At 34.5% G+C, this 27,405-nt stretch overlaps 1 long non-coding RNA gene across 1 annotated transcript; it reads right to left on the reverse strand.

Moving 5' to 3' along the window:
- Positions 1-581: 581 nt before the first annotated feature.
- On the reverse strand, positions 582-25,829 carry LOC129463902 (uncharacterized). The gene is made up of 2 exons (XR_008651341.1): positions 25,768-25,829; positions 582-1,121 (listed from the first exon to the last, which is right to left on the reverse strand). It is a non-coding gene; the product is annotated as an uncharacterized lncRNA (long non-coding RNA).
- Positions 25,830-27,405: the final 1,576 nt, after the last annotated feature.

Here is a 27,405-nt window from a genome sequence, read left to right on the forward strand (position 1 = left end):
CATCTTAATCATTTCTCTAAAGCTCAGTTCCTACTATGACTTCAAAATATTACATATTTTCCTACAACCTGTTAAGTCAAATACAAACACTTTGGATCTAAACTTGAGATTGTTTTTATGTTCACATTTGACACTTTGACAGAAGTTGTGATATATTTTGGATATATCCAATTAGACCTGGAAAAGAACAAGTCACAACTTGGCATATCTTCTTCTATAACATTTGTTGAAATTAAAGAAAAATTACTGGTGTAGCTGCCAAGACTGGCTCTGAATCAACAGAGAGAATCTCTAAAGAGAATTACTCTTACGGGGAAAATACTGCAAACACTTATACAATCATATATACAGGGACAAATAATTAGGAATCTAGTTGAAAGACCGTGAAGTTATAAAAACTAATGGTAATCAACTTTTGACTATGTAATCACCATCCAGCTGCAGAGTGGATAACTGATGAAAGTGGAACTCAGGACAATACCAGCATCACATAAGATTGGATATGCAGGTCAGGCAAGCTAAATAGGGAGAATTTTGTAGAACCCCAGTTTTGGGGTTGAACAAGCATGTGAAACAAACAATTACACAGAGATTTTATTTTTTACTGTTAGTATTACCTTCTTTTCAAACTCCTAACTAATGCATCTTAAGATTAAAAGAAAATAATCTTCACTTGCTTTCTTCTTGTTATAAACATTTTTGCTAAATGTAGAGATTGATTTACTCTGTCATCAGTTGCTCTATGTTCTATTTACAGTACTTATAGTATTTTTCATTTCCAGTCTTGTTATGACACTAATATTACTGTAAGTTTTCTTTACATATTTTCTGGTTTTTGAAAGTAAGTATGCTATATGGTAATCATATCTAATTCAAACCAAGTAACTTGCTTATTATTCTTATTTAATGTACATCTTCAAACTGATAGTGATTGAACTGATACATTCTTATTAAAAACAGAGTGTCACAATTTGTTTTACTTTCACATCCAGGATCTATTATCCATTCTTCTTCATCCTTCCCTGTGTTTTGAGTGGCTGACCTATATAAGCTCCATCTAGTAGCATCCTTGATCTCTGGCTTTCAGTTTGCTTTGGTCAATGGGGAGCCCTAGAAGAACACTAAAGAAAGGGAATAAGTGTAGATTCAATTATTTATTTTCATGAGTCTCTCCTGTTCAATAGCCACTTATGTACTGTGTTATGCACTTGTGTGTAATTTAACTACTTCTTCCCAGAACACTGTATTCCTCAAGGACACAGTACTGTATTTCTGGATTCTAGAGTCTAGTAACCAGCATGAACCCTCTTTCTCCAGGAAGCAGTCAAAGCTCCATGACAGTAACTGCTCTCTCCTTTGTGTTCTTCTATACCTCATCCACTCTTTCATAAATGACCCCTTAAATTTTTCTACTAATTACTTTACTTGGAACAGACTATTGGTTTTATGATGGGATGCTAACTGAAATAGCAGTTTTCGATAAATTCTGACTCAATGCTGAATATTTGCAGTTAAAAAGGATTTCCATAGGGTAATATTATTACATTTGAGACAGTATTTTGAAAAAAAAATTTGAAAATAAAAACACACTTCTGGTTAGAATGCTAATATAATATGAAAAGAAAGGCTTAAAAATGAGTTCTTGACTCACTATTAAATACACAATGCTTATAAATATACAATATTTGTTTTTAAATATCAATGAAATCAAGCTTTAGGAATTATCTGTGGGTATATTTCTATTACAAAAATTTTAATCAAACTCCAGAGTGAGACTATATGCCCACTAAGAATTCGGTCACTTGGTGGATATCAGCCCAATGATCACAACCAAGGAGGATTTAGTAAGGAGTTCTTATTACTTGCAAGTAAGCAGAAACATCAGAAAACGAGGCATGATCTGATTGTATCTTGCAATGAGGTGATGTCAAGAGAAAGTATCTGACTGGATCCTGCCATGGGGTGAAGCCAGAGCTTGATCTGGTTAAATCTTGGATCCTGTCATGTGGAATCCACTTCTTAATTCTGTCCCCACTCCTCAGTCCTAGCACTTAGATTCCCCCTGAGGTTGCAGGCTTGGTTCCACCAATCTGAGGGGCCATAGCAAGTGAAAAACAACTTACCACTTTGTCACATAAAAGTTAAACCAAATAGGTCTGGTGTTGCTACAGTTTCAAACCCTAGAGGGAGACTGCAGGCTCTACAAAACCACTGAAAATTAGAACCTAGAATTTAGTCACAACTTTATTTGCCAGGTGGGGGTGATACAGCTTATTCTTTTTTTCAGTCCTACTATTGTTCCAACTTCTCTCCTTTAAAAACTGTAGCCAACAATGATTCTGTCTTTGAGAAATTGTAAGCATTACTTTTCTCTTATAAGAAGATAAACAATATAAAAATAATAATTATTAATAATAAAGTAACCATTATTTTTGTGTAAACTTCACCATTTTGTCTATAGAGGAAGTTAGAAGGTAGTGAAAAGGTCTCACCCTTCAGTTTTTGATTTAAGACTGATGAGAAATTAACAAGAGGATGATGATGCAATCCCTGACAGAAAATATATGCACAGTGGAGGTTCAAATTTGTCTGTGTTGACTGTCCAGGTATGCAGAATAGCCCAGGTGGAGTTATTTACTTTTCCAATGTTAGAGGAAGACAGTCACATGTCTAATGTGGATATTTAAAAAAGAAGAAAACAGAAAAGAAAGACAGCCAAACTCCCCTTTCAAACTTGTTCATTCTTAGCCCTTTTTTTTTCTTTCTGTTTAGAGATCTAATCATTTAGCAATGGGAATGACAACAACTTTTGTACATTTCTTCCATTGATAATATGTACTGGACAAGAAGTATGATTTTAGAAATTATAATTTTAGAACAACTTATGAAAATACACAGTTTATAAAAGTTTTTATAATTCAGCTGTTATCTAAATATTTTTGTTTATACATGAATATGGGTACATATATATACATGTACATATATATGTATGTGTGTGTATTCTAATCTATTTATAAATATTTTGGTCCCCAAATACATTTTATAATGCTTTCATGCAAGAACCTATATTATACCTCACTTAGATTTAAAATTTTTATCTGGTGTAGAGTAACACACATACAAAAAATCAGTAATGATAATAATATTAATAAAGGTAAATGTATTGAATACTTCATACACATCAACATAGTTATTGATTTTCATTCTTTTTTCAACCCTATGAAGAAGTTATTTTATTTTAGTAAAATTATAATGTTTTATTTATGAAATTAGGGATCAAAATTAAAGAGTCATATAATGTTGGTAATGGTGGTAAATAATTAAAGAGACTATTAGAAAAAAAAAGGTATATTTTACTCCATCTCCTAAAAACAGGCACTAGACTTTGACTCTTTCTTAAACAAAAACAAACAAACAAAAAAAACTTTCTCAGATAAAATTTTCTAATTATTTGTATAGTATAAGTTAATGCAAAATAATGTGGGTTTTGCGATTACTTTTCATTGCAAAGGCTGCGATTACTTTTGCGCCAACCTAATAAAAGTCCTTGACACATATGTTAGTTCATTTAGTGCTGCTGTAACAGAAAAACTGAGATATAAAGATGTAATTTATAAAGAAAAGACTATTTGGCTGACTCTTCTTGTGGCTGGAAAGCTCAAGATTGGATGTCCATATCTGGTGAGGGCCTCAGGCTGGTACACCTCAAGGCACAAGCGGAAAGGGATCACAAGGCCAGAGCGGAAGCAAGAGAGAAAAACTACAGAAGCCAGACTCTTTTTATCATCCCACCCTTAAGAGAGCAAGAATTTCCTCACCCCTGTGGGAGGGCATTAATCTCTTCATGAGAGATCAACCCCCATGACTCAAACACCTTCCACTGGGCCCCACCTCCCAACATTACCACATTGGGAATCAAATTTTAGTGTGAGTTTTGCAGGGGACATAGCAACCTATAGAAACATGCTAAAGCTTTGCTGCCATGATTAGACAAGTTTAATAATAAATCACATGCACTTATAACATATATGTAATCTTATTTCAAACTTAATAGATAAATATCAACCAACCACAATTTGTATGCAAATCACAATGTTACAAAGGATCAGCATTATTTCTAGAAATAATAAAAAAGTCAATGAGGCTATAGCACAAATATAATTGTTTATGATCTGTTTACAACTACTTATGTATATCTTTATTTCTATTTAATACCAATAGAAAAGTATAACAATTATAGGTTAGTATATGTCTTATGTTTTAGATATTTGACTGAAGTGTCTCAAAGGCAAACAAGTTTTACCAAAATTAATCCCTTTTCAGTGAATTGATCAAATGGATGAATTCTGACCCTCTGGAGTTCCTTTCCCAGTTAGAGTGGGGAACTGAGTGGGTGTTAACTGTGGGATTCACTGAAGCATCTTACCCTAAAGGCACCAGAAGACCGAAATGCAACCTGTGGAGCTGGGATTGATTCCAGAGTCACAGTCTGGCCCCCACTATAGGAGGCTGCCCTACTCAGAGAGAGATTTAATAGGGAGCTGAAGGAATCCTTAGGGGGCCAGGGAGATGTGACTGAGGCTAGTTTTCCAGGTGAATGAGGTTGGTGGAGAGTTTGATGCTACAGCCAGTCGGAAGATTTGCAAATGTAAACACATTCCTGTGTGAGGCACTTTACCCTTTGTCAGTGATTGTGAATGTATGTATTTTAAGCGATAAGATACAGCTGGTCAGACTTTTCTGGGCAGTCTCAGTGACACATTTCCTGTGCTGTGATTGTTCTGAAAACAGAGTGGCTCTAACCACTGTGAGAAGCCCAAATAAAAATTGATCCAAAAATAATAATAATTTTGCTGAGAATGGCAAGAGATAAGCATATATATCATATTAATTCCCTCCTAAGTTTCTTAAATGACTTCAATTTCAGCTAAAATTAATCCTTTTACTTGGTAATATATAAAATAAACTTTGTATTAAAGCAACTGAAGAAAGATTGTACAGTTTTTTTCAAAGCCATATACATTCAACAATACTATATAAGCATGTTGAAAATTAAACATAATTCAGTAAAAAATTTAGTATGTTCCTTTGCATTTTAGACTTAATAACATTCAGCATTCCTTCAACTGTTAATATTAAAATACATAGAAAAACTATAAATACAATATGTTCAATTCCAATGTAAAATCAGGTTTCTCAAAGGGATATTTTTCTAACTCAATTTAATCCAAAAAACTGGGATAAACTGTTGTACAGGTGAATCAAGAGAGTGTTATAAAATGTATAGCTCTAAGAATCTGACACAAAAAATTTCAACTTCTATTTATGAATCCATAAAAACTAAAAATCATTTTAATGCTGAAACTTGCAATTTTATTACAATTGTCTAAATTTCTACTAAATGAATTATCCCCATGAATTTGTCCTATGATTAGATTGTTCTTTACTTTTTTAAACTTATGGTCAGATATCAAATCATGCTGCCACATTCTAAGCATCAAATGGGAATAAGAAGGAAACAAACCAGCAAAAATTAGTAGTTTCTGAAAAAAAATTGGCTTATAATAAATATTTTTTGTTGGTTTGATCTCTTTACAACACTTAAAGCATAAAAGATAGTGATAGAAATGTAAAGACACAAAAATTACTTTAAAAATGTTCCATATTAATACAGCACATGACAAAAGAACATTTGTATTTACATGTTTCTTTTGATTCTGATTGGAGATGCAATGATGTTTATAATAACACAAATAACTGGGCAGCCTAATACAAATTTTGACATGAATAATGCCTGACACATGATAAGTACTCAATATCTATAAAATGAGCCAATTGATGAGTAAGTTATGCTAAATATGTTTGACCTACTATTGTATCCTAGTCAGTACAATCAGCATGACTTATAATGATACATGCTAATTGCTATAGTAATTATCATATAGCATTATAAGTATATCCAAAAGAAAAAATATGTGGCTTTAGGATAAATCATAACTTTAAACTTAATTGTAGTTATTATAAACATCTCTTTAGAAATATACACACTAGTCCTAATTGGAGTCTAACTCAGAGTTGTCCAAAAATTACAAAGTTTGGTGTTGAGGTAGTATAAAATTTTTGGCATGAAGTGGGAAAAAAACTTGCCTGGGAATTGGGCAGTAACTGAAATAATTTTCTATAAGATGGAAACATAAATTTAATGAGAACTTAAATTCTCCATGTTGTATGAAAGAAATTGGAATCTATTAATGAAATATTTAATTTATAACAGTTTTTAATGATTGCCTTTTCTATTTTGCATTCACTACCCTAGCAAATATTTTTATGCATGCTTAGTGTTTGAAACTGTGCAATACTGTGGGTGTATGAGTTACATTTATATGGATCGAGAGCTCTTCAAGTATTTTACCAGCTAATAACTTGACGATACCCACATTTCAGAATAAATGGAGGAGAAGATATGAAAAAATGAAGTTGAAAAAGAAAAGACTGACAGCAGATGAATCAGGAATTCACTGTAATCGTACAAACAAACCAGAAGAGAGGCCTGAGCTAATGCCATAAAGAATAAATTATTTTGATGAATTTCCTTTATAATAATCAGCAAAAATACATAAAATTCTCGGACCAATTAGATGCAATATTTGAGTAAAATTAAGCTGTCTCATATAGGTTTGAGAACATATGAGGCTACATTTCTTCATGTAATATACTTTGTCTAAATACATGCATGTTTTTGGTAGTGCTTGAGACTGGTCATGTGTCCATTAAAGATTATTTAAAAATAAGGTAATGATATTTTGTGGCTCCAGATAATCTTCTAAATTATTTTCAAGGCTTAGATAAATAGCGTCCAAGATTTAACACTATAGCAGTGCACGAATATATGCACTGTTGGTGGTAAAGAATTTATGTGTTTGAATTTCAAATGGAATATTGGTACTTTTTATTTGCTCTATGTGTGGTTTATCTGTCTGTTCAGCTATACATATCTGTGCAATCATCGCTAGCTTTTTTTATTGTTGTTGCTGATTTTCATAAAACCTGGAATTGAATGTCAGAATTTAAATCTAAATGGAAAATTATGATTCAATATTGTTTGTACAAAGCAGATATCTGGATCAAATGAAAAAATAGTTTTTATTCATTCTGATATTACTAATTTTAGTAGACACAACCATCTGCTGTTTGACTGAAACTTTGCAATAAAATTTTAGTAATATATATCACATGCCAATGACTCACTCAATTTGAATACATTATTGTAATTTGGTTAATTGTAACAAATTTGTTACTGACATCCCTAAAGGGACCATGTTTTATTCAATTTTAGAACATTTGCATTCAGCAGGTAGTAAGTAGTCCACAAATTATTACTGCGTTAATTACATAATATATGTATTACTAAATTAATATAAATATAGTAGCTACATATTTAATGCCATTTAAAGTATTTATAAAAGTTTCGCAAATCCAACCAGTTTGGAAGTATTTTGTATTTGAAAATAGACATGCCCTGTGATCCAGCAATTCCATTCTTAAATGTACATGCAAAGTTATACCTAAGTGGAAAAAAGACATTTACAACAATGTTCTTAAAGACATGAACACTAGTAGTTAACGTTGAAAACAAGTCAAACATCATAATATAATGGTTATAATAGATATATGCATTATGTATGTTATATATTATACATAATCGATTTATAGATGAGATATATAATTATATAAGTAATTATATATATAGAAATAAATATACATATCTTAACAAGGCTATAAGAATAAATATGTACAAAATGGAATGTACAGTGCTCTGTTGGTACATAGAAGGTGCTTTGTTTCTTTTGGTGAATACACTATTGTTTACTAACCCCAATTGCATCTCTCCTAAAAGTGAAATGTTGGCAAACAGATTTAAGAAAAATATTGATTAACATACTTTTCGAAATTCATCAATAAGTTTTTCTTAATCAGAAAACACTGAAAATAAAAGTTTTAAACTTTATTTCATTATATATATCTAATTGCAGATACTTTAGACATTGTGACTGTGTATGCACATGTGTTTGTGTGTATATATGTAAACAGATATGTACATATATACTTATGTACTTTTTAATATTCAAGTTATTTGCAAATTGATTTTAAAATGTTAATGAAATCTAAGACAATTTAATGTTGTTAAAAAAGGAATCAACTACAGTATTTTATCTAGAACTTGAACTAGATATCTGCAAAGGCTTTTTGGAAACTAATCTATTGGGCTTATATGTGTCATGTATATGTTTACAAACACATATGAGTTCTCATATAAATGTATTGACACATAAATATGTATGTAGATATAGATATACCCACACATCTGTTATTACTATATTTTGAAATACTAAAAGAAGGCAAATGCAAGCACAACTTTGAGCTGACAAATGTATGCAATTAGAAGAAGTAGAAGGCAGATGATTTTCTAATGCAATAGGTAACAGTATGGAAAAAGTAATACACTGCCTTCAGGCTCAAAAACTTTGATCTGAAGCAACATATTTTCTATAATGACTTTTCTTTCTGTAACCTGAATGAGACAGATTTACCCCGAGGTGTATTTCAAGCTAGATGCAAACATTTCAGTTCCCTGAATAATTAGTATTGTGAGAAACTGAATTCGATTAAATAATCAGCATGCTACACATCCTAAAAGTGGCAAAGCGTATCATCACCCTACTGGGCAGGAACATCCTATTGTAGTACCAGGCTCTAAAGTCAAATTGCCTGGTGGAAACTCAGCTGCAGAACTGACCAGCTATGTGAACTTAACTTTATTTAAATTCTTTATGACTCGGGTTCCTGATCAATAAAATATGGATCAAAATAACAACTATCTTCATAGTATTTCTGTGATGACTAAATATTTTTGTGATGAACCGTGTATTTTAATATTTAGTATCTAGTATATTTATAGTTCAACAAGTGACATAAAATATTTCATATCATATACTTACTTGATGAACATTATATATTATTAATAATACTAATGTAGTAATTATAAATATTATCAGAGAAAGAGAGCAAACCTCTACAAGGTAACTTTTCCAGTTAATGATTTGCTAAGATCATACCAATTAAAAATATATAGCAAATAAAAAATTATTAAGAATATGTGATAAATATCCCAAAGTCAATATTATTCTACTTCATGTATTCAGCAAAAAGTCCAGAAAAAATGCTGATAAATAGCTGGTAAAAGTTAAGATCAATTATATATTATTTTATAAGTTTTTATATATTTTTCACCTTCTCAACAGATGGTGGCTTATAAATATATACCTACAAACACACATGTAAACATGCACATACCTATACATATATCCTTATGCATATGCATGTATATATAATATATATAATATTAATATTATATATGCAATTATATATAATTATATATATTATATATATTATATATATATAAAATCATTATTATTTGGATTTGTCTCACCAAAGGGTCATGCATTTCATATAAGAGCTACAAAAACAATTGGTGAAAACCACACACTTTGAATTGAGACAGCTGGATTTGAATCTTTTCTTTTTTGCTTTTTGTGGAGAACGACATCTTGCTTTGTTGCCTTGGCCAGTCTCGAACTCCTGGGCTCAAGCTATCCTCCCTCCTCTGCCTCCCTAAGTGCTGAATTTGAATCCCAAATACAACAATAATCTTCAGTGAGTTACTTGCCATTCATTTCTGAAGTTCTATTTTCTCATTTAATAAGTAAAGATAGTAACCTACAACTCCATTTATTTACTATATGAAAATGATGGCTGTATATTTAGTTATGTCAAAATGGTAATAACTATTATTATTCTTCAACCAGATTTGTTTTACTTCAAAATTTACATTGTAACCCTACCTGAAAAACATACCACTTAATTTTACAGATTCACAATAATTTGGATTGTTTTGATAGTTTATTACTATGACAGGTACTCATTCATGCATCATTATTATGCAAATTATTTGATACTTTCTATTTTCCACACACCTGTTAATGAATAAGACACAGTCTCTCCTTTCAGGATGCTTTCAAACTCATATGGGAGGAAGAGAAATCAACAGGAAATTTAATTATAATCAATTTCAATCTTAATAAAAGCCAAAAAGATTCATAATTACAGAAGAGGATTGTTTCATCAGTTTCAGAAGTCATCTGAAAATGTGGTTTATATTACAGTAGGTAGCTAGTCAGGTATGAGCAGGTGATATGGTTTGGCTGTGTCCCTACCCAAATCACATCTTGAATTGCCACATGTTATGGGAGGGACCCAGTGGGAGGTAATTGAATGATGGTGGAAGTCTTTCCAATGCTGTTTTCATGATAGTGAATAAGTCTCACAATATCTGATGGTTTTATAGAGAGTAATTTCCCTGCACAAATTCTCTCTGTTTGCCTGCTGCCATCCACGTAAGATGTGACTTGCTCCTCCTTACCTTCTATCATGATTGTGAGGCCCCCCCAGCCATGTGGAACTGTAAGTCCATTAAACCTTTCTTTTATAAATTGCCCAGTCTCTGGGATGTCTTTATCAGCAGTGTGAAAAATGGACTAATACAGCAGGGCTGGAGAGGGCTCCTCCTACACCACCAGGAAAGTCAGGTGACCATAAGGTGAGGGTCAGGTTGTTGTTTCTCTAAAATAATAATTGGTCACAACCAGCACCAGGGAAAGGCAGTTTCCCAACAGATAAAAACACCTGACAATGGTTATTGGCAGCTTCTCAATAAGATCTCAGAAATTGGGTGAGTGAGCTCCCACATGTGCATTAAGAGGCAAAATTATAGAGTTTAACTGGTGGTATATGACTTTCCTGGGACATTCCACTGGAAAAGGGAAAGGGAAGAACGCCTCAGGTGAGCATGCGTTCAACTCCAGTAAACACAATGTGAATGCTCCCCTCCAGAATGCTAGCAGGTAATTGCTCATGTGGACAACCCACCCTCTTGGGGAATAATGAGTGCAAGACCCCAGAAGTATGCCAACATATAAAACCTTAAGTCAGGCCGGGCGCGGTGGCTCACGCTTGTAATCCCAGCACTTTGGGAGGCCGAGGCGGGCGGATCACGAGGTCAGGAGATCGAGACCACGGTGAAACCCCGTCTCTACTAAAAAAAAAATACAAAAAATTAGCCGGGCGCGGTGGCGGGCGCCTGTAGTCCCAGCTACTCGGAGGCTGAGGCAGGAGAATGGCGTGAACCCGGGAGGCGGAGCTTGCAGTGAGCCGAGATTGCGCCACTGCACTCCAGCCCGGGCGACAGAGCGAGACTCTGTCTCAAAAAAAAAAAAAAAAAAAAACCTTAAGTCAAAAGGTCAAAACCTGCCCTTGTCCTTCAAGTTGCCTGCTTGGGCCTCTTCCAAATGTACTTTCTTTCCTTCCTTTCATTTCTGTTCTAAAGCTTTCTAAATAAACTTCCACTCCTGCTCTGAAACTTGCCTTGGTCTCTTCTTCTGCCTTATGCCCCTCAGTCAAAGTCTTTCTTCTGAGGAAGCAAGAATTGAGGTTGCTACAGACCCATACTGGTTCAACACCTGTAACAGTTTATACTGATTACAGCAAAATGAAATAGTGATAGCTAGGCAATTGGAAGGGAGAGTGTTGCAGACAAGGAGAACATAAAAAAAAAGAAAAAAGCCTCATGCCTGTAATCCCAGCACTTTGGGAAGCCGAGATGGGTGGATCACCTGAGGTTGGGAGTTCGAGACCAGCCTGAGCAACATGGAGAAACCCCATCTCTACTAAAAATACAAAATTAGCCAGGCGTGGTGGTGCTTGCCTGTAATCCCAGCTACTCAGGAGGCTGAGGCAGGAGAATCGCTTGAATTGGGCAGACAGAGGTTGCAGTGAGCCGAGATCATACCATTGCTCTCCAGCCTGAACAACAAGAGCAAAACTCCATCTCAAAAAAAAAAAAAAAAGCTACAAGTAATTACTTATGACTGGATCATATAATTTATGATAACCAGGAGTGTTGCCTTCAATGGCATGTTTTTCGTAAAAAGTGCATTTATGTTAAAGATGAGGAGGCACTGACAGATTTTTTTTAAAAAAGTGAAGTGAGACCTGAAATATTAAATTATGTATTTTAGAATAATCTATTAAAATTGTATGGAGAAAAGTGCGGCTATAGTCTGGGAGAGTTATTAACAGGCGATTTCAATTATTTAGGCAAGAGATCACAATAAGCTAATTTTTTTTTCAAAACAGGCATATCAGATAAGAAGTAAATGATTTCAAGAGACATTAGGTAAATATTTGGTAAATAATTGATTTAAGAGTGTAAAAGACTATGTAGGAAACTTTCAGTAATTTAAACCTTTTATGTAGGAGGAATATTATAAGGGGCATATGATGTCTGAATTTTTGAGGATATATCAAAGGTAGAGAAAAATTTCTTTAATTTCAGGTCTTAACCCACCAATTTCAGGCAACTTCCAAATTAGAATAGGAATGTACTTGAAGTTTTGGATTTAAGGTTTGGCAATGAAAGCAAAATACAACTTTCTAAACCACTTTGTGGAATTAGTTACAGTAAAAATAATGTACAGTATAGTGATTTCAGCTAAGTTTATGTCTTTTTGTATTTGAGATTTAAAAAGTGTGATCAACTGATTAAAAAAAAAAAAACATGTTTATGCTCAGAATTGGTCTGGTGACCAAGGCTAAAATTGTAAACATTTCTCTTTTAAATCCCTATGATGGCAATATTTGGAAGAACAAGCTTTGGTTAAGATAGTAGGAGAACTGAACAAAACAAAACACAAACATCAAAAACAGAAACAACAGAAAAGGAGAGGTTGGATGTGAGAAGAAGTAAAAAATGATTATTCCAAGTTTATGAATACAAGATACACAATTAGTGATATGGGAGGGGATCAGGGAAGGGCTGGGAAGGGAAAGGCATGGTCTCTGGCTAGGGCTCCACCCCCAGGCCTGTGCCCAGGGACCTAGGTGAAGACAGGCATTTCTGTTTTCCTGCCCACGTGTTCCATTCCCCAAGGCCATCCTGGCCCATGACACCCTCATCCTGTGCCTATAAAAACCCCGGGACTTTAGTGGGCACACACACAAGCAGCTGTACATCCAAAGGAACACACCAGTTGAGGAAGACACAAGCGGCTGGACATTGAGAGGAATGCACTGACGTAGGAGCACACTGACAGACACGGACAGGCCATCGACTAGTGGAATGATGAGTAGTTTGGCTGGGGGAGAGCCTCGTCACTGAGTGGCCTGACTCCAAGGGATAATCACCTTTCCACTCCATTTCCCTTCTGGCTCCCCGATCTGCTGAGAGCTACTTCCACTCAATAAAACCTTGCACTCATTCTCCAAGCCCAGGTGTGATCTGATTCTTTCAGCACCCCAAGGCAAGAAATCCCGGCATACAGAAAGCCTTCTGTCCTTGTGATAAGCCAGGGGGTCTAACTGAGCTGACTAACACAAGCTGCCTATGGACAGCTAAACTGAAAGAGCACCTGTAACACACACCCACTGGGGCTTCAGCTGTAAACATTCACCCCTAGACACTGCTGTGGGATCAGAGTCCTACAACCTGTCCCCGTCTGCATTCTCCCGCTAGAGGTTGGAGCAGCGGGGCACCAAAAAAGCGGACCATACCCGCATCGCATGCCCTGCAAGGCGGACAAGGTAACACTTCCCATTTCATTAGTACAAGGAAATCAAGTCGATAAATGAGAATTAAAATGGGTGTAGCAGAAATAAAAATAATAAAGGGTCATAAATGGAAGTCTCTCAAAAACATCGAGATCTTGCCATGATATTTTAGTTATATTTGTTTTAAAGTTTTAATATAGACAGGTTTGGGTCTAAAAAAAGCAATCAGGAATTTAGTGGGGTATCATGAAAGAAGGCAAGCTGCATAAATGGCATGACCCAAATTTGCATATAACATTCAACAAATAACTTGCCTGAACACTAAACAATGCCTGTCTGAAAATCACCATAGCCCTAGTGAAAGTAACTGAAAGCTGGAAAAACAAAAACAAAAACAAAAAAAACTGATATTAGATGTTAGATTTTTCCCTACTACTAGGGGACTAGAATCTGTACCATACATCCAGTCAAGAAAACTCCCTGCTACTCTACAATTTCCTATTAATAGAACATAACATAATCCAGTGTATCTACAGGATATTAATCATATGGGCCTTATTTCAACAAAAAAACAGATATAAGACAAGACAGAAAGCGTAACACATGTTCAAGAAAAAGTCAGTCAATAAAAAACGACCCTAAGGAAATCTCAATGTTGCAATTATAAGATGAAAACTTATAAAGAGATATTATACCTATGTTCCAGGCTTGGGGTGGGGGGAAAAGCAATGAATGACCAGATGTAAACTTTCAGTAGAGAAATAGAAACTATAAATTACAGAAACAACAACAACAAAATACACCTGAATTTAACACCTAAGGAGTTAAATGATAATTGAAAAATGGGCTTAGCTGGAAGAAATAGAAACAGAGGTAGAGGGGAGAGAAAATGTTTCAAGAAATGGGTTCACCTCCAACAGCTCACTAGCACCCAAGCATCCTGTTACAAGCACCCAGATCACTGCCTACCTGAACCTAGGCATCCTGTCTGCAAGCACTGAGCCTAAACAGCATGACCTTACAAAACTCGAGGCCCTGCCTGTTTGCAGATTGTATTGTTCCTGCTGTCTTGCCCTTTGTTCCCTTGCAACATATCTCCCCCTTTCCTCTAAATAAATCTGCCTTTCTAAACTCATTACTGTCTTGGTAAATTCCTTTACCACTCACGCACCAGCCTCAGACAGTGACCACAACATATACTAGCACTAAAATGAATATCCTGTTGATGGATTAGAGCAGACTGTAGGTGGGCCAGTTCGGAGTCAGTGATTTTGAAGATAGAACAACTAAAATTACCCATCTGAAGAAGAAACAAATATTAAATATAAAAAGCTGGAGCCTCAGAGCTTAGATGGAATTTGATTTCCTAAAGAGGAGTCATAGGATGGGGCAGAAATATATTTGAGTCATCGGATGGAGCAGAAAGATATTTGAAGATACAATGGCCAAAATTTACTTAAATATAGTGAAACATAATTTATATATCCCAAAACCTTAATAAAACCCAAGCAGGACAAACACAAAGAATATCACCCCTATGCACAAAGTCATATTGCTAAAATCTAAATATTAAACACACACACACACACACACACAGATACACACATACAATCTTGAAAACATAAAAGTATATGTGGAACCACACATTACATACAGAGAAAAAACAAATAGCCACGATGGCTAATTTGCATAAGAAGTGAGAAGACAACCAAAAAGCATATTTAAAATATATCAAGAAAAATTTTTGTCATTCCAGTTTTCTAGGCCATAACAGCCAAGACTAAAAACAAGCAAGTCCATCAAGTGAATGTTGAATAAACAAATCATTGTGTAGCCTTACAGTGAAATATTATTTAGCAATAAAAAGAGGGCTGCTGATACATGTAACCTGATTGAGGAATTCATACATTATATGAAGTAGAAGTTACACACAAACACATACACACACACGAACATTATGGTATGACTCACTCTACATGAAATTTTATAACTGGAAAAAGTACATGGTAAATAAAAAATCAGTTGTCTGTGGAGAGTGGGATGTGGGCAAGAGAAATTAGCAAAGTACAAGAAAAAATGTTTGAATAATTGGAAATAGATTTCTATTATTGGAGTGAGATTCATATAGCTATACTCATTTTTAACAAATATACAGCTAAAAATTCGATATTTCAATGTATGCAATTTGGAATTTTAAAAACCTATAAAATAATAATAATCACTATTATCTAGAGAGGAGCGAGGAGTTGATGTAGGTATGGCATATGGCAGAATATTGATAATTATTGAACCTGGGTAATGAGTAAATTTGAAGCTGGTAGTTTATAACAAAATTTTACTATTGTATGCTAAAATTTTCCATAACAACTGTTAATTTTTTAAAAACTACAAAGAATCATTTAACTTACTTCTGAAAAAAGATAATATTAAATTATTTATACTGTCATTCAATAAACATGTCTTGTGTTGTGGGCATGAGACTTAGCATACTGAATTGATTGTAGCATCAAACTAAAAAAACAGCTTTATAGGGTCAATCAACTATTTCATCATTTGCAAACCCTCCATGAGGCTAAAAGGGCAAAATGTAATTCCAGAATCCATATTCTTAACCCATATTCTCTAAGAGCTTACTCATTACTATAAAAAAATCTTTATTTAATAGAATTATACCACGAAATCTATAATTTTTAATTAAATTCAAATATTTTGGTATAAATAAGTAAATGAACCTCAGTGAGTATTTTTAAACATTTAATAGTTTAAACTATATTTTTAAAGCTGAAATATTGCTGAAAATATGAAGCAAACTGTCTAAGAGTTCTGTTGTAAGATATATTTTTAAAATAAAAATTCCCAAGCCAACGAATAAACCAAAAAAGAAGCTCAAACTATACATTAAAAAGAAAGCATAATTTAAAAAGTTTTTCTTATTGTTCAGGATTGAAATTTGTTATGGGTTACTGAATCTTCCATAAAATGAAGCATAAAGTGTGAATAAAGAAATCAAATTTATATGGTCAGCATTTATGGAGAAAATAATTTTGCAAATGTTTCATCTGTAGAAGCTTTGATCCAAGGATCTAAAAAAATGTCTAAAACTATTTTAGTTTTTACTAAACTTGTCAAGTATCTAATTTACAAACAAGATTGCTCTTCAAATCATATATTCATGTGATAGTACTTGCTTCTTGCCTCTAGTTTTGCTAGTTTATTTAAGGCAATTTCACGGAGACTAAAAAATGAATAGAAGTGAACAATGAAAATGTAAAATGCAATGACAAATTTTTAAATTTCTTAAACTAAATAACCTGCCATTGTTCTGGGGAATTTAGAGTAGAAATCATGCAACAAGTATTTTTAACAAAAGCTAGAGTACTTTAAGAAAAATAGAAATAAATATACAAGCGAATCATTTTGTTTAGAATTTTAGAAGAAAATAAAGTGAATACTGAAGTTTCAACATTATCACTAGCTGCCTAACTTCTATGGTGTCTCTTTTCCTCAAGGAAGTGCTGAAACTAGATGCTATCTAAGTTTGTTTTCAGGTCAAATATTCTGTGATCTTGCTATAAATGTAAATAACATTAGAAAAGGGACATCGTCTCTGGTTATCTGTATGGATAATTACTTGTGCAATAAGATACCCCTGCACCTATTGGTGCTTTTTAAAAAAGGGAAATTCATATGCATATTAGATAACTTTATTTCAAAAACATTTTTTGTCCAAATCAAAAGCAATTAAAATTGAATTAAATTTTTTTAAATAATGATTTTTTAATAGACAGATGTAAGATTCTCCTCTATTAATAGCCAGAAATGCAGCTCCCTGGAAAAGAAACACATACCCAAGTTTCAGAGGAAATATGATTCTTATTGCCCTTCCTCTTTCAAATATCATTCTCATTGAGGAAATAAAACTCCTAACAACCTAGGAGTGTGCCTTATTCTCTTTAGCTTATTATCTCTACCTCTCTACCAAAGAAGAAATTGATAACAATAAGCTCTTTAACACTTTCTACTGTGACCACATTTTGGAGAATATTGATACTTTAACAATACTGAGTCTTAAGAGGAACCATTAACATGTTATAATTTTCAATCCAATTTATTTAGGTATTAGCCAATTTATTTATATTAGAAATATTTTCAAGTTCTCAGTGTACAGCTATTGCATTTTTGTTTAATATGTAATATTGTGTGTCCTCTTATAAATGGCAATGTTTCTTTTTTTTTTTTTTTTTTGAGAGGGAGTCTGTCACCTAGGCTGGAATTCAGTGGCATGATCTTGGCTCACTTCAACCTCCACCTCTTGGGTTCAAACGATTCTCCTGCCTCGGCCTCCTGAGTAGCTGGGACTACAGGAACACACAAGCAGCCCTGGCTAATTTTTGTATTTTTAGTAGCGATGGGGTTTTGCCGTGTTGGCCAGGATTGTCTCGAACTCCAGACCTCAGGCGATCTGCCCGCCTCGGCCTCCCAAAGTGTTGGGATGACAGGCATGAGCTGCAGTGCCCAGCCTGTTTTTATTTTAATTTCTGATTACTTATATTGATATAAAGAAATGCAATTAATTATTATTAATGATATTATTATCATTCTATTATCTTGCCAAGATCACCTGTTAGATTTGATAGCTTTTTTGTGGGTTTCATCAGGTTTTATAAGTAACAATATTGTCTGTGAATAAAACAGTTTACCTGAACCTTTCAATAAACACTCCTTTTATTACATTTTCTTTTTTTGGCTTCTGCAATGGTTGCAACCTAAAATACAATGTTGATGTGGTGTGATGTGATTGGAAATACTTGCCTTAATCTTGACTTTAGGGGAAAAGCATTAGAAATTGAAATGCTAAGTATTATGTTAGACATAGTGATATAGGAGTTAAAAAGAAATTACTTAGGCAGTTACTGAGGGTATGGGAGTCCTTGATAAGGTTTTCCATTTAATGAAAAGCAGCCCTCAAATCATTTTCTTGTCTAACAAAGAGTAGCCTGCATAATAGAGCTGCAGACACAGACAAGCAAGATGGAAGCTTGCACGCATGAAGGCCAGCAACAGTGTCAATAGGAAAAGGCTACCTGGGGACTAGGCATGTGCAACATCACAGCTCCATCTTCCCTTCTGGCCAATCATGTGTGCAGTAGAAAGAGGACAACATGGTGCAGGCCAAGTAAAAAACCCATTTGCATAATAAAAAGATTAGGGAGGGGCGGCCAGCTTCTTTGTCTGCTATGTTAACTTCACACCTAGTCCAACCAGTTTTGGGGCCCTAAGTAAATCAGGCACCACCTCCTCAAGCCTGTCTATAAAACCCTACACACTCTTACACTGGGCACCCTCTCTCAGGAGAGAGAGTTATTCTCCTTTCTCTTTCTTCTGCCTATTAAACCTCTGCTCCTAAACCCACTTCTGTGTGTCAGCATACTGGATTTCCTTAGTGTGAGACCACGAACCTCCTGTATTTACCCCAGACAATGACGCTGCTTCAATAGTTTAGATGACTTTTATCAGGTTGAGGGCATTCCTAGTTTGAAGAATGTTTTCTATCAGGAATTGATCCAGGATTTGACAAATACATCATTTTAAATGTTCCAGAATAATTTTTTTTTTCATTTTGGTTTATAACTATGATGACTTGCATTGATTGATTTTCAAATAGGAGGCCAACTTTACAATCTTAGTCCAAACTTTACTTGATCATGGTGCATATACATTTTAAATAATGTTAGATTTGTTTTGTTAAACATTTTTCATCTAAGTTCTTGAGTGATATTAGTATATGGTTTTCTTTTCTTGGAATGTTTGTGTCTGTTTTTGGTGTCAGAGCATTTTGGGTTATAATTTCTTAAAACAGATTTTCTATTCCCCTTTGTTACTCTTTGTCCATACCAATTACATAACATGTTAGGCTTTACAAACTACTCCAAGCTTAAATTGATATTGCTTTTATATTATTGTTGGATTTTTTTCTACTTTTTGTATCCTTTTGTGTATTTTCTTTTCTTGACTTCCAGTCCATTATTCTATTTTTCTGAAAAAAGTTTATTCTGCCATTAATTCCTTTCATTTCTAGAAATTTGATTCACATATTTTGTAGAATCCACATATCTGTTAATATGTTCAATCTTTTCTCCAATTTTTAAGTTTATCAATAAGATATAGAATAATTCATGTGAAGGCCCTATCTGCAATCTAGGCTCTTTATCAGTTTGAGTGCAGTTTTTATTGATTGATTTCTCTCCTCCGTATGTGTCATATTTTTCTGCTTTGCTCATTGTCTGTTTGATAATTATTTCTTGTATGTCAGATAATTTTTTCTTGGATGCCAGTTTTCACTTGGATGTTGGTGAATTTTACATTTTGAAGTTTTAACTAAGTTTATAAATGTATGTATATATGCGTGTGTGTGTGTGTGTGTGTGTGTGTGTGTGTGCATACGCGGTGGCACAATATGGTTTCATTGCAACCTCCACCTCCTGGGTTCAAGCGATTCTCCTGCCTCAGTCTCCTGAGTAGCTGGGACTACAGGTGTGTGCCACCATTCCTGGCTAATTTTTGTGTTTTTAGTAGAGACAGGGTTTCACCATGTTGGCCAGACTGCTCTTGAACTTCTGACCTCAAGTGATCCACCACCTTAGCTTCCCAAAGTGCTGGGATACACACATGAGCCACTGCATCCAGCCTTAAATTCTTTGAAACTTAAAAACATTTCAATATTGTGGGTCCCTACTTTTAAGATTTGTTAGGTGAGACAAGAGCATAATTTATTCTAGCCATAATGATTCTGCAGTACTGACTCCAATTCTTCTTCTCTCTGCTCTATTTTACATTCCATGACTTTTGAGGCTTTCTAATGGGTTTGTGAAAATGGGCATTATCTCAAGTCTTATGTCACCTCCAGAGACAAATCGCAGTATTTCCTTTTGGTTACTTTTTCTCTAGCCTTGAACATTTTTTTTTCACATTCATACACTAATCAGTGTTCTGCTGAATGCTTGAGGAAGACCATTTGTAGGTATCCATGGTTTTTCTCTTTGTGCTTTTATCTTCTTTCTACTGCTCTTTTCTCCAGTTCCTATCTACTTTGTTCTCCTTGAATTCTCACTATGTTTATTCATCTCAGAGTTCAGTGGATTATCTCTCCTTTTGCCACAGTTTGGGAACTCTATCAAGGCTACTGCCAATTATAGGCCTCATCTGGTTTGTTTCATATCTCCCTAGGATAACTGTGTTTCATGACATGACTTCCAATGTTTGAAAACTGTAGTTTTTGTTTGTCTGGTTTTATTTCTGTCAAGTGATGGTACGTGTAAAATTTTTCCATCACCTCATCTTGTTAAACAACAGAAGTGTACTGTATTGGCCTTTAATATCTGCTTCTCTTTAGCTTTCCATTTTTTAAAATCCATGACCCACTTTTTTACTGTGCTCACACCAAAAGTTTTCTGCTTCTTGCTCTTGCACGCTACATCTATTCATGAGCAAATCCTGTGGGCTCTATCATCAAAACATATCAAGATTAGACAGCTTTAAATCAGGTTCTTCTAACATTTTTTCCTAAGTCTACATTATTCCTCATAAATAATGAAAAAAATGTATATAATAGTTCTACATCCATATTTCCCCCTTTACATTCAATAATCTTCACAGCAGGTATAGTGATACTCATAACATTGTTCACTGCATATCATATTTTTGCTCAAAATTCACCACTTCATTTCTCTTTATGTGAGTGAAACACAAAGTCTCTTCCCTACTCTTTCAGTCTTCTCTGGTATTGGCTTATTACTCCCCATTCTTCATTTTCCTCCAGTTTTCCTCATATATTCTTTGACATTAAGGCACACCAAACATGCTATTAATTTTCCCCGGAAGCATGCAATCACAGTTCCTGCAAGTCCACCTCATCATTGTCTTCCATAACCATTTTATGAAATGCATAATCCCATTAATCTCTATCCCACTTTAGCATATTTTTATTATACCCAGCACAATTTAACATATTAAAAACCTATCTTATCTCCTACACTTCCCTAATTTGAATGTTGAAAGCAGTACATATTTAAATGTTGTTTCTTGCCATAGTCCTATCTGTACTCCAGGATTCAAGGTCCAGTATCTGATACACTTCAGTCAATAGCAAATATTTGTTATTTGTATTAAATAGACGAGATTAAATAGATCTACCAATCTAATGAATTATTTTTAAAAATATTCAGAATATTTGTGTCACCTAATTAATCATTTGAAGAGCTGAGAATTTAATTCAGGAGAAATAAATAATTTATTATATATAGCTACTAAGATGCATAAAGTTACATTATTCACCAGGTACCTAGGCAATTTGAATTTATTTCAGGCACATAGAAACAAGTCATTAATAATTGTCTTATTTTTTATAATTAAAGATTGAATTTGCTTATTGTAACTTTCTATTAATGTGAGATGTGATTTATACTGGTATTTGAGACACTTTGTGAATACTATATTGGGTCTTTGGAATCATATCGGTCATCAGCTACATGTACTAGAAAATAATGGATGTGTTGTATGTGGAAAACTCTTTCAACTTTTAAAGGAAAATGAGAAACAGTACAGGTAATTGATAACATATAGTTCTTGTGTTCCAAACACCTAATAATATGTCTCAGTTAGGTAGAGTTTTATGCAAAAAATATCTCCATTTGCTTATTACATGGTTCAATATATCCATTAGGCCAGTAAAGTTAATAGAGGTTTTCAAATCCTCTCTGTCCTTATAGAGCATTTTCTCTCCTTGATCTATGGAGAAGCTCAAAGTAGAACTATATATAGATGATTTAAAAAGTGATCAATTTACTTTTATCTGGGCTTTATACATCTGAAGGTGTATTTTTGAAAGCTTAGAGTTATGAAATTATGTCTTCTGGTGAAAATTTTTTTCTCATGTAACAACAGTATTTATCACTATCAATAACTGTACCACTGTAATCTATTTTGTCTATAAGGTGCATGTTTTAGTCTGTTCTCACATTGCTAATAAAGATACACCTGAGACTGGGTAATTTATATGGGAAAGAGGTTTAATGGATTTACAGTTGCACATGGCTGGGGAGGCCTTACAATCACGGTGGAGGTGAAGGAGGAGCAGAGGCACATCTTACATGGCAGCAGAAAAGACAGAAAGTGCAGGGGAACTCACCTTTATAAAACCGTCATGAGATGAGATGAGACATAACCTCATGAGACTTATTCACTATCATGAGAACAGCATGAGAAAGCCCAACCCCATGATTCGATTACCTGTCACTGGTCCCTTCCACTACACTCAAGAATTGTGGGAGCTACAATTCAAGATAAGATTTGGGTGGGTACACAGATAAACCATACCATTCTGCCCATGGCCCCTCTTAAATCTCATTTTCTCACATTTCAAAACTAATCATACCTTCCCAACAGTCTCCCAAAATTTTAACTCATTTCATCATTAACTCAAAAGTCCACAGTCCAAAAGTCTCATCTGAGACAAGGCAAGTCCCTTACACCTAAGAACCTGTAAAAACAAAGTAAGTTAGTTACTTCTTAGGCATGATGGAGGAACAGGCATTGGATAAATACACCCATTCCAAATGAGATAAATTGGCCAAAATCAAGGGGCTAAAGGACCCATGCAAATCTGAAATCCAGTGGGGCAGTCAAGTCTTAAAGGTTCATGAGGATCTCCTTTGACTCCATGTCTCACATCTAGGTCATGCTGATGCAAGAGGTAAGCTCCAATGGCCTTGGGCAGCTCTGCCCCTTTGGCTTTCCAGGGAATACCCCTCTTTCTAACTGCTTTCAGGGGCTGGTATTGAATGTCTGTGGCTTTTCCAGGTGCACGGTGCAAGGTGTCAGTGGATCTACTATTCTGGGGTCTGGAGGAATGTTGCCCTCTTCTCACAGCTCCACTAGGCAATGCCCCAGTAGGAGCTCTGTGTGGGGACTTTGCCCCCACATTTTCCTTCCACACTGCGCTAGCAGAGGTTCTTCATGAGGGCCCCACCCCTGTAGTAAACTACTGCCTGGGCATCTAAGCATTTCCATACATCCTCTGAAATCTACCTGGAGGTTCCCAAACTTCAGTTGTTAACTTTCCTACCCCCGCAGGCTCAACACCACATGGAAGTTGCCAAGGCTTGGGGTTTGCACCTTCTGAAGCAACACCAAAGCTGTACCTTTGCCACTTTTAGCCATGGCTGGAGGGGCTGGGATGCAGGGCACAAAGTCCCTAGGCTGCACAGAGCAGGGAGGCCCTGGGCCTGGCCCATGAACCCATTTTTTTCCTCCTAGGTTTTTAGGCCTGTGATGGGAGGGCCTGCTGTGAAGACCTCAACATGTCCCGGAGACATTTTCCCCATTGTCTTGGCTATTAACATTTGGCTCCTCATTACTTATGCAAATTTCTGCACCTGGCTTGAATTTCTCCTCAGAAAATTGATTTTTCTTTTCTATCTGATCGTTAGGCTGCAAATTTTCCAAACTTTTATGCTCTATTTCCCTTTTAAAACTGAATGCTTTTAACAGCACAAGGTCACCTCTTGAATGCTTTGCTGCTTAGAAATTCCTTCCACCAGATACCCTAAATCATCTCCCTCAAGTTAAAGTTCCACAAATCTCTAAGGTACGGGCAAAATGCCACCAGTCTCTTTGATAAAACTTAGCAAGAGTCACCTTTACTCCAGTTCCCAACAAGTTCCTCATCTCCATCTGAGACCATCTCAGCCTGGACTTCATTGTCTATATCATTATCAGCATTTTGGTCAAAGCCGTTTAAGTCTCTAGAAAGTTCCAAATTTTCCCACATTTTCCTGTCTTCTTCTGAGTCCTCCAAACTGTTCCAACCTCTGCCTATTACCCAGTTCCAAAGCTGCTTCCACATTTTTTATTATCTTTACAAAGCACCCCACTCTACTGGTATCAATTTACTGTATTAGTCTGTTCTCATGCTGTTAACAAAGACATGCCCAAGACTGGGTAATTTATAAAGGAAAGAGGTTTAATAGACTCACAGTTCAACGTAGGTGGTGAGCCCACACAATCATGGCAGAAGACAAGCAGGAGCATGTCATTCCTTTTATGGATGGTGGAAGTGAAGAATGAGATCCAAGTGAAAGGAGTTCCCCTTATAAAACCATCAGATCTCATGAGACTTATTCACTACCACAAGAACACTATGAGGGAACAGTATGGGGGGCCTCATGATTCAGTTATCTCCCATTGGGTCTCTCCCACAAATATGAGAACTATTGGAGCTATGATTCAAGCTGAGATTTGAGTGGGGACACAGCCAAACCATATCAGTGCATAAGCCTTCTTTGCATTAGTATTTGCTTGGTATACATTTTTTATCATTTATATTAAATAATTTCAATATTTTTTGTCCATGCTTTTAAACTACATAGGTCATAGCTAAATCTTAATCACTAATTCAGACTGATAATCTTTGGTTTTAATTGTGAGAAATGGTAATTGTCATAACTGAGTACTAAGCTTTGGTTTAACTATTAGTTAAGTATTCTCTCCCTCCACACTGGCAGCTAGGTGAGGATAGTTACTCTGCTACTTTTGCTTTAATTGAAAATACCTAGAAATTCTTAATAAAGATATGCTCAATGGGTATGAGATACAACAAATAAATGAATTACAGTTTGAATTTGAATCCTCGAATATTTGCTCTGCTCTCACTAAGACACACAATTGTTGGTATGTTGATAAAAATGTTATAAAATTTGATATTTATTATATCTTATGTATAACAGAAAATATATTATAAATAATAACCTAGGCCATTATTTTTCTCTATTGTAAAGGATAAAAATATTTCAATCAATATATTTATTGTAAATAATATAACATAATTTTCTAGGATCTTAAGGAAAAACAAAATTTTAATGAGAAATCCTCTCTATCTGGACAATATACATTTTGAGTGTAGGATTTTAGTTTAACAAGTCATAAGTGACTTTATTCTATTTGCTTTATCCAAAAAAGTTGTGATTTGTTTCTCAAAGTCGTTTTACTGATTAGATAGGATTTGAGTAGTGTTATGAGAAGAAAAACACTTAAGTTGAATTTCCTTACCTCTGCTCTGCTTATAAAGTTTTCATTAAGCACATTAAAATCAACTGCTGAACAAAGAAGACGTAAAAGATAAGTGATAATAATTATTATTTATTTATAGCTTATCTGGATTCATTATGGATGTATTTGAATAATGCCAACTATACTTTCAATTAATAGCCTACAGTATAAATGAATTTCCTAATATTTATATTGTGCCACTATTTTCAAATTGGATAAAGTTAGAATGTTTATTATGAATGAAATTCATCCCTCTGATAAGGTCTACACTGGCCAAATAAATCAAAGAATGAATGTCTATAGAAGATGTCCTGCTTACACATTTATTAAACCACTTGAAGTCCAAGTCATTAAAGCTAACATAAAACTGCATAATACCTTCACAGAAAAATGGAATCATATTGCTGCCTTGAAAATTTTTTTAAGTCTTCTAACAAACTTGAATGTTCATTTATGACAAAGTATGTTTGAAATTATGAAAAATGAATTGCTGTAATGCTCACAGTTAAAAGACTAACCAAAGAGAAAGATAGCAGAATGTATGCTTTTTGCAAACATGACAAAAAACCAAAATTTAAATAATATAGCTCAAATGCTAGTGATTATTTTGACCTACACTAGATAGGAGAACATAAAGGGACATTAAAAACAGTCATACAAATAAAACATGAGGATCATTTGAACTTGGCAATTTGCCCTTTGGTTCTCAAGTTTCTTGCTCTTGATAGAATGATCACTTCTGACCATAATACTCTCACATGCCCAACCCATAATGTTCTTTTGCCTTGTAAAACTAATAGACTTCAAATATTATAGAATTCTTAGTCTCATTTATCAATCCTTTCAAATGCAAGCCTAAAATTGCTAGCATTTATTTGAATACTACAAGTGAACGTCACAATTCTTAGAGAAAAACTCTCCAGTCAGATTCCCTTATGTTTCCTCACCCTCTTTCTCCCAAACCAGTTCCCTTTCTGCCCTTTGCCAAGATTACTGTATTTTCTAATTTTTTTCTTCTAAGAGATACGTGGAACAGGAAAAATCAATGAAAGCTTTTACCCTAAATCTTTTAAAAATATTTTGAAGTGAGAACATCTCAAAAATGGGTTTTTTGAGGGACACACGAAGATTTAAAATTTTATAAGGAAGGTTAAGAAATGTCAAGTGGAGTTTTTTCTCCTAAGCATTCCTTCTTCAAATTCTTAGAAAGTATAGTAAATATTAATCACAGGACAAAGAGCATCAAAATTGGTTGCAGATTAGCAGACACTCATTCGACAGTTTGTGGTTAGTGAGATGGATGGAAAGAAATAATGGATGAATTACTTGCAAGGAGCAACGTGAAAATTATTTCATTCTTCTGTGAATAAAGAATTGAAAATTGAACCTTGGATCTGTCATGTGCTTTCTTGGATATGTGGGCAAATTGTTAACTGTTTTTGAGTCCTTATTTCCTCACTGCAAAATATGTCTAATACTCATTTTATAAAATTTTTAGAATATGATGTAAGATAATATATGTACAATACTTAACAAAATATATAGCATATAAGAAACGAAATAAATAGTGGCTACCATTTGTATTAATAGTGGGGGAGTTTTAAGGGTGTCTTTTTGTGGTATCAAACTGTCTCAATC

This window comes from Symphalangus syndactylus, chromosome 15 (assembly GCF_028878055.3).
Source record: "Symphalangus syndactylus isolate Jambi chromosome 15, NHGRI_mSymSyn1-v2.1_pri, whole genome shotgun sequence".
In the NCBI taxonomy this organism is placed as follows: Eukaryota; Metazoa; Chordata; class Mammalia; order Primates; family Hylobatidae; genus Symphalangus; species Symphalangus syndactylus.